This window comes from Nannospalax galili, unplaced genomic scaffold (assembly GCF_000622305.1).
Source record: "Nannospalax galili isolate Female #2095 unplaced genomic scaffold, S.galili_v1.0 scaffold197, whole genome shotgun sequence".
NCBI classification, from domain to species: Eukaryota; Metazoa; Chordata; class Mammalia; order Rodentia; family Spalacidae; genus Nannospalax; species Nannospalax galili.
In genome coordinates this window covers 3,554,792-3,562,748 of record NW_008339846.1, presented here as the reverse complement: position 1 = coordinate 3,562,748, position 7,957 = coordinate 3,554,792, and the positions used below count along the sequence as shown (strand labels likewise).

The 7,957-nt window shown below is 46.5% G+C and overlaps 1 long non-coding RNA gene across 1 annotated transcript in view; it reads right to left on the bottom strand.

Moving 5' to 3' along the window:
• LOC115070632 overlaps nucleotides 1–3,494 on the bottom strand; it is a 10,511-nt gene extending 7,017 nt beyond the window's left edge. The window contains exons 1-2 of the long non-coding RNA XR_003849775.1: nucleotides 3,305–3,494; nucleotides 2,545–2,671 (exon numbers count right to left, since the gene is read on the bottom strand). This is a non-coding gene — a long non-coding RNA (uncharacterized LOC115070632). The remainder of the gene's footprint in view (nucleotides 1–2,544; nucleotides 2,672–3,304) is intronic.
• Between the last annotated feature and the right edge of the window lie 4,463 nt (nucleotides 3,495–7,957).

Genomic DNA, 7,957 nt, shown 5'->3' with positions numbered 1-7,957 from the left:
AGAAGGAAGGGGAGGGGAGAGGAAAGGGAGGGGAGATTGGAAGGGGGGAAGGAAGGGGAAAGAGAACAGAAAACAAAAGAAACAGAAGAGAATCCACTTGTTAGGAGAGTTGATTGAAGACACTTCTGAGTTTCACACTGTGCAGTCAGGCATCCCAGCTCACCCAGCCCCCACTGCACTGTAACTGAATTTTAACTGTGTGTTCTACAGATTTGTGTTGTTTTAAGGATTGCGACTTTTGGGCAAGGATGGCACTCCTGGCTTGAAGGGTGCTTGCAATGCACGAAGCTTCATCTGTGAGGCCTGAGAAACAAGGACAGTCACAGAGCTCAGGCCTCGGGGCACAGGAAATTATGAGACCAAAACCACAGAGGCTGCTGGCATTCATTGGCGTGATCAAGACCTGTCAAGCAGACCCGGGATGTGCTTTTCTCTGAAGTGTGAATAAAGCATTTATTTCTTTCTTCTAAAATAAAGTTGCCTTGTCAAATTCCTGAGGAGGCACATATAGGATATCGATCAGTAGATTCCACCAGAGACTGGCAAAAATGTGGAGCTCTCTACAAAGGTTCCCCGTGGAAAAACTCATTTTCTCCTCTGTTTAACCCCAGGCTATTCTCTTCTCTTCAGACTTATCTGAAGATTGGCGGCCGTTTACCTATTTTTCTAGTCGTTTTCTCTGCATTTGTCATAAAATTCTCAAGAACAGTTAAGTATAGTAGCATCGCTCGGCTTGTACGCTGTTGCATCTGTTTCTGGCTAACTTTCCTTCGCCACGCTCAAGATAGTGACTGAAATTTCAAATTATTTCACATTTACCAGCTGAAGGTTTGTACTGAGAGATCTTTGAAGAAGAGAAACAGTTGTTGGCACAGATGTCTATTGAGGTCTGACTCAGGTCACATGGCAGAGAACATTCTGAAAGAGTCTATATGCACCATCCCACAGATTGCCCAGGCTCTTTGCTTCTCAGAAGCTAAACAGGGTCTGGTCTGGTTAATTCGTGGATGGAATAATGTTCAAAGATTTGTGAATGATCAGGTGATGGGTTGGTACCATCACCCTCCTCTGGCCCTGTAGCAGCAAGATTTCTCTTAGCCTAAAATGTCTCTGTACCTCAGTGGCGTACAAGGACTGCCCGAGTGACAGTCCATAGATCTGCAATCCCGGTAACCCTGTCGGTGTAACATTTAGATAAATAACATTTAGATAAATAACATTTAGATAAATCTTGCTTTTCTTGTTCCAAAAATTCATTTTGGACTTTCATAAGAATTTTTCACCGTTAAAATGGGAAATTCTATGCACACTGGGTTGATTTTCCTCCTCTGCTCACTTTGGGAACTGTTCTGAGGGACCAGGAGGGACCAGGAGTGGTATGCTTTTCACTCAAAAGGTTTCAAACCCAGGCTTTCACCTGAATCATGAGACAAGCTGAAAGATTCTTGATTCAAGTTTAATCAGCCCCAAGAGGCAGAGGCAGGCAGATTGGAAGAATCACCAATTTGTAAAATGAATGCCTAGAGGGCATCAAAACATTCTCTAAGGATTTAAAGGACATATCATGCAACAAATAATACCATATTTCATTTACGGGCTTTAGAAGCAGCCTTTTCACCTGAGTGTGTCACGGCAGGGACTGGACACACATCTGATACTTTCTCAGGCCCTGGAACCTCTTGTGTGAGCAAACACGAATCCCAGCCACACTACACCGAACACTAGACTCAATGGACCACTTAAAGCTTTATTCACGTATTTAAAACTTAGAGTAGTATGGAAAGACAGTGTTCTGTCTGTTCTATGTATGAAAAAGCTGAGACATCAAAAACTTAATGATCTTCCCAGGGCCACTCAGTAACAGTTACAGGATGTCTGTTCTAAGGCTTCTGATCTAACCACCCTACCCCATTCCCTCGGGGGAGACCTTTGTTTAACAAGCACTTTCATGTCCAGTGCTGCTAAATGCATCCTTTAAATGGCCTCATTTAACTCCCACAACAGTGTTGGTAGGATAGCATCATTATCTCCCCCGGCCGTAGGTGAAGAAATGGAGGTTAGTGTGAATAACTGGCCCCCATTTATCCCGACACTGCGTCTGAAGCTGGCGCCTGTTCCCTTCCTTCATCCTGGGACTTAGGGACACAAAACACCTGCTTTGAAAAGAGTACTTTAACTGTCCAGTGGAGAAAATAACAAAACACTCCATCTCAGACCAGAAATGTGAAATGTCGCCCTATATTATGTAAAGAACATTTTCTACACTTAAAAAAAAAAAAAAAAAAAAAATTGAAGGGACAATTTGAGCAGACAAAAATTGTCCCACACCACCATCTAGAGGCTGCCTCTGAAGCGGCAGCCTCGCCCCCAGCCCTGCCACTCTTTGGACCAAAGCCAGACGTCGGCCATCTACCAAACCCAGGAAAAGGCTCTACTTCTTGTCTTTCTCCCTGCTCCTCCATGACCTAGGTACCCAGGGCAAAACATCATGATTTCTCAGGCGAGGCAAAGCTAGAGGCAGTTCATCACAGAAGGTCCCCTTACCCTATGCGCAGTTCCCCCACCGCCGAGTCTTGCCGCAGCCCCAGGGTCACCTGCCTTCTTAGTGTCCGATTCCTGACCTTGATGGCCTCCCCTGAGTCGTGCTTGTCCGATTTGTTGGTAGTGTTGGCTGTAGGTATAGACAAACGGGGTAAGGAGGCAGCGAAGGATGGAGCCGCTCAGCCCCGCAGCCGTGATGCGGAACATGTCGAACTCTGCAGGGCAGGAACAAAGAGTGCGAGATGGTCTGCATTTCTTCCTCATCCCACTTCCCTCTGTCCCCTCATCTTTCTCCTTTCGTGAACCTGAGTGCAGAACGGGTCATGTGTGAGGAGGGAGGCCTAGCTTCGAGTCTAGCATCCACACAGAAGAGCATGGGGAAAAGGAAGTGTAGCGCCAGGTATCACAGCTTGAGTAAGAAGACTGTCCACAGAATTCAGTGTGGCTGGGGAGCAGCGAGATGCCTACCGGGCATTAGGGAGACTGTGGGGCCAGTCTCCGTGTCTTCAGAGCAAAGACTTCAGGTATCTCAGAGAGATGAGAGCCCTGCACCCGGGGGCTGGTGTGTTAGCACTTTTCAAAGCCTCCTCCCGTTTTCAGAGCAGTCTTCCCTGACTCCAGGGTGAGTCCCTCACTGCTGTACACCCAGCGCTCAGTAGACACTGTGACCACATGATCCTGTTGAGTTCTGACCATGGAGTGACTGGGAGGCAGTGGGGTCATCTGAGCCTTCAGGGGGAAGATGCCCCCCTCCAAGTCTCACCTGTATTATGTTAGATGCTGAGGAGCCCTCGCTGGCCCCAACCCTGAGCTCTTCCCTTCTGCTCTTGAATACCATGTACTGGTAATCCATGGTCCTGAGAGATGGACCTGCCTCCTGGGATGGTGGAGCAAGCCAAGCTTCCCTTCCCCTGAGTCCACATCAGCCACGATGTTGGATCAGGGTCCTCCTAGGAGCTAGAACTGAACCTCCAAAGACTCAGAGGGGGTGGGTCTAGAGATACTGAGCTGAGGAATGCTGAGTGGACTGGGAAAAATGGGAGGAGCCCTTGTCAGTTGGGAAGCAGCATGTGAAAACCTGGCGGAGACTGCTGGCTCACACATTTCAAATATGGAGAAGAAAAAGCCTACGGGAATTCATGCCTTTGTAAGCCACCCCCTCCCAGAGGTCATAAACTATGCAAAACCCAAATAGAAGGTATTCTGTGGTTTGTGGGCCTGGGACCTCAGAGGGTGCCCATGCGTGGGTCTCCCAAGAAGGGGGAGGGGAAATTTTAGTGAAACACATGATCAGCAGCACACTCCTAAACACAGTGAAATTCCAAATAGACAATGCATCTCCACATTCATTGATAATGGCTGGATAACCCAGGAGACAACACTAGAATTCTACAAGATCTCAGACTCCCCGACAGTCACCTCACATCCTCACTCTGAGCTCATGTGCTCAGCAGTAAGACCACAGGAGTTCACAAAGCTCGGGCCTTTCCTGGTTTGTCCAGGAGCCTATCAAGGCTCCCAGCCTGTGACTGTTGGATAAAGCATCCTGTGGCCTGTCCACAACAATCACTACAGTTTTCCTGTTTTGTTCTTACTGTAGACGGAGGCTATAGTGGAGAGAAGCAAAGGCTGATCTCATACAAGCTCTCGTTTCTATTTTAGCTGTTAGAACTCCCCTGGGCCAATGCCACTGACTGATAAAAATACTTTCTGCTGCACCGACAACTCATATTTCATGGCTGCATATGGAAGATGTGCAATGGTCTCCACATGCAGATACTGTGTCATTAGTCAGATGAAACATTCCTGCAGGTGCCTGGGGAAGCTGGGACCAGCTGACATCTTTATGACAATTATACAGTCTTTCTGTCTCATGTAGCTAAAAATAGCTAAGCTGAAAAATCTCTATAGGAGCACATTTTCTGCAGAGGGAAAAGAGTGTCTACTAAATCTCTTTGACTTGGCACACTGTGGCTCTTCCAGAGGAAAAGCTTTTCTGCTGTCACTGGTCAGTGAGTTGAAATGGAGACCTGTTGGCTTACATGGCTGAAATTTTGAGGAAAGTTTGATGGATTTCTCAACAAACAAGAAAACAACACATTTACCCTGTTCTCTATACATCCTAAAGCATTGTCCTTAAATAAATCGCAGGTCTTACCTGTTGGCTCTAAAATAAGGTCCATCCAGTGTTTCACATGCCCAGGTTGGTGGCAGTGTCAAGCAGCCTAAAGACCTCGTTTCTGAGGATGTTAGAGTTGGTAGGGTTTCTGAAGTCTGCTTCATATCACCATAGCCTATACAGCTGTTTATACATCTGACACACACACACAAGAGCATCATTTTAGGACAGTGTTGGTTCTAAAATACTTTCTCCTGGTGCTCCAGACCCTTAAGTATAAGGGACTAAATCTCTAATAACCAAACAGGGTCACTAATGAATAGTAAAGACAGCAACCACACTTCCATCTCCTTCTTGACTTGAGGCAAAGACCTGGGGACTCCCTCTCCAGCCAGCAGGGTTATTTTTCAGGTGGACTAGTCCAAACTAGTTCAAATAAGACTGAGGTAGACCTGGATACCTCATCATTTGAAGCTTCAAACCTATCAGCCTTTTCTCCTTGTTTAAGCTGACCAGCTCAAAATAAAGAGAGGGGGAAAAAACCCTAAAACCATTAAAACCCAGGCCCTCCTGTGGTGGGGGGCTTTGAAGTCTGGGTTTTCAGGTCCCCTCTCCATTTGTGGAGTACTTGTTTCCTCCTCTGTGTGAGTGTCCATGGATGTGTGATTCTTCGGGTATAGGGACGTGGTTATCTATCTTTCAATAAAGGCTATTTGCCTGTTGCTCCCTTCTGCATCAAATATTGTTCCTGCCTTTCAATTCTTTAATTGATTGAGAAAATGAATTCCTAGATGGTGACCATGCTTGAACCCATGCCACTAACACGACTCCCATATGTCTAGTTCAGAGACAGCCAGCTAGGTGGAAGATTGCCCATGGCATGTTTGCAATGTTGATAAGAACTTTCATAGCCTACAGAGGGCGTGAGTGCCTGTCCCTCACTGTTACAGAATGCATCTCAGATTGGAATAAAGCTTCATGCTCCATATAACTGTGTCAGCCTGGAGAACTGGAGACTTGCCGCTGGGTTCTGTGGACCTACAGGGGAATGTTCACAGCTGCTGTGCCCCTGGGAAGGCTAAACCAGCCACTGTCCAGACAGCGGACAATTAACATCATCCATGTAAAATGAACACATGATGTTTGAGACCCAGGACTGTCCCCAGAGGGTAAGCCTCAGTCCCCAGAAAAAGACACAATTTATAAAAGAAGGAAAAGTGAAAGGAAATCTCAGAAGTACGTAGTCATTTAAGGAACGTGACATCTGACCCTCTTCTGCATCCCTGGTCCTGCTGAGGAGCAAGGGCCATAGAGGGAAAATGGCATAAATGCTTCTCTTCAAGAAGACTTGGTTAGAGTTTGTGTTTGCTGACTTGAAGTTGTACCAGCTTTCTCATGATCGACACTAATCATCTGCGCATGCTCTTTTCACCTGTTCTGTACTTTTTGTTTTATGCTTTTGATCACTGGTAACTTGAGAAGAGGCAGGAGGATGTTGCCTAGCACTGATGCTCGCCTAAAACCACAGCATTGCCCTCAGGCACATTCCCTCTGGTACAGAACACACTGGCGCCCCTGGACGGTGCTCCCTCTGGTCTCTTGCTATTGTTTTGACTTTTGCTTTCTCAGACAGTGCTGCTCCATGAGAGAGCAGGGGATCACCAGGACTCAGTCACAATAGGAGCCCATTCGTCCTCTCTAGTATGTCACGGGAGAAGTCCACAGGAAGGTGCCAGGGGCAGCAGCTCTGGGTATTTAACTAACTGACTTGGGATAATTGGAGAGCAGCTATCAGTACAGGTGGGCAATGGTGGAAAAACATTAGATTCGTAGCAAAGTAAAACAGGAAGCTTTGCAGGGCAGAACAAAAGGAGAAGGTAGAGTCCTTTCAGGAAAGATTATCCCCAGTTAGAGAGTACTGTCCTCCCAGTGAGAGGGAATCCAACTGCAGAGGGTCAGAACCGTGGTTTAAGACAGAAAACGAGCCATTGAAAATGAGCACTGGAGAGAGAGAGAGAGAGAGAGAGAGAGAGAGAGAATGAGAACCTGCAGAGGAAGGGGAGAGAGGCTCTGGGAAAATTCTTTACCAAAGCTGCAAGTTATTAAAAAAACCATTTTAAAGGGATCCCTGCTAAGTCAGTGGCTTGGCAATCACCCAAGAGGCATTAAGTCCCTCCCTGAACTGTGTACTCTGAGAAGCCAGGGCAGGTGCTAAACTCAGAAGCCTGGCTGCAAAGTGCCTAAAGAAGGGGGAAGGGTGTTTGGAATAAGTACTGTGCAGAGTGCTGCAGGATGCCAACCACACAGACACAGGTTTTGCATGTGCACCCACGCGCGTGCGCACACACACACACACACACACACTGCCCTCACAAAGGACAATCCAGAGGTTTGACCTGCACTGGTGATCTGACCCACACAGGCTGTTTCAGAGGTGGGGTCAGTACCAGAGCCTACGTAAGAGACTTCATGCAGACTTTGCATCCCCAACCTGCTCTTTCCTTCAATTTTATATTTCCCTTACTTAATATTAAATGTCAGTTTAGTGGACCAGCTCTGTCCTGCTTGGCTCTTTCCTTTTTTAAACTTTTCCAAAGAACGCAGGCTGGGCTATAGTCAGGGTCGCCCTGCTTGGACCCTAAGTGTGGGGACTGTTTATGCTGTCTGATAGTATTTCTTTTATTATTTTTTTAATTTTATGTGTATGTGTGTATTGCCTGCATGTAGATAAGTGTACCCGTGTTGTACAATGCCCATGGAGGTCAGAAGAGGCTGTCAGATCCCCTGGAACTGGAGTTACGGACAGTTGTTAGGCCATGTGGGGATACTGGGAATCAACCTCAGATCCTCTGCAAGAGCAGCCAGTCCTCCTAACTACTGAGCCATCTCTCCAGTCCCACAATATAAAATTTATAATAGTAGCAAGTCACACTAGTGTGCCACCATGCCCAGACATTATTTATTATTTTTATTTTATGTGTACAAGTGTATTGCCTGCATATAGGTAGATGCACCCTTGTTATGCAATGTCCACGGAGGTCAGCAGAGGGCATCAGATCCTCTGGAACTGAAGTTATGGATGATTGTTAGGTACCATGTGGGTGCTGGGAATTGAACCTGAGTCCTATGCAAGAGCAGCCAGTGCTCTTAACTGCTGAGCTTCCTCTCCAGTCCCAAGAGGTCCATTTTGTAAGAAGGCATATATAAGATAATTTTGAGTGAAAAAGATTAATACAAACTCGTAAATTCACAACAAACCAATAAAAAAATGAAAATGACTGCTGGTGAATAGTCACA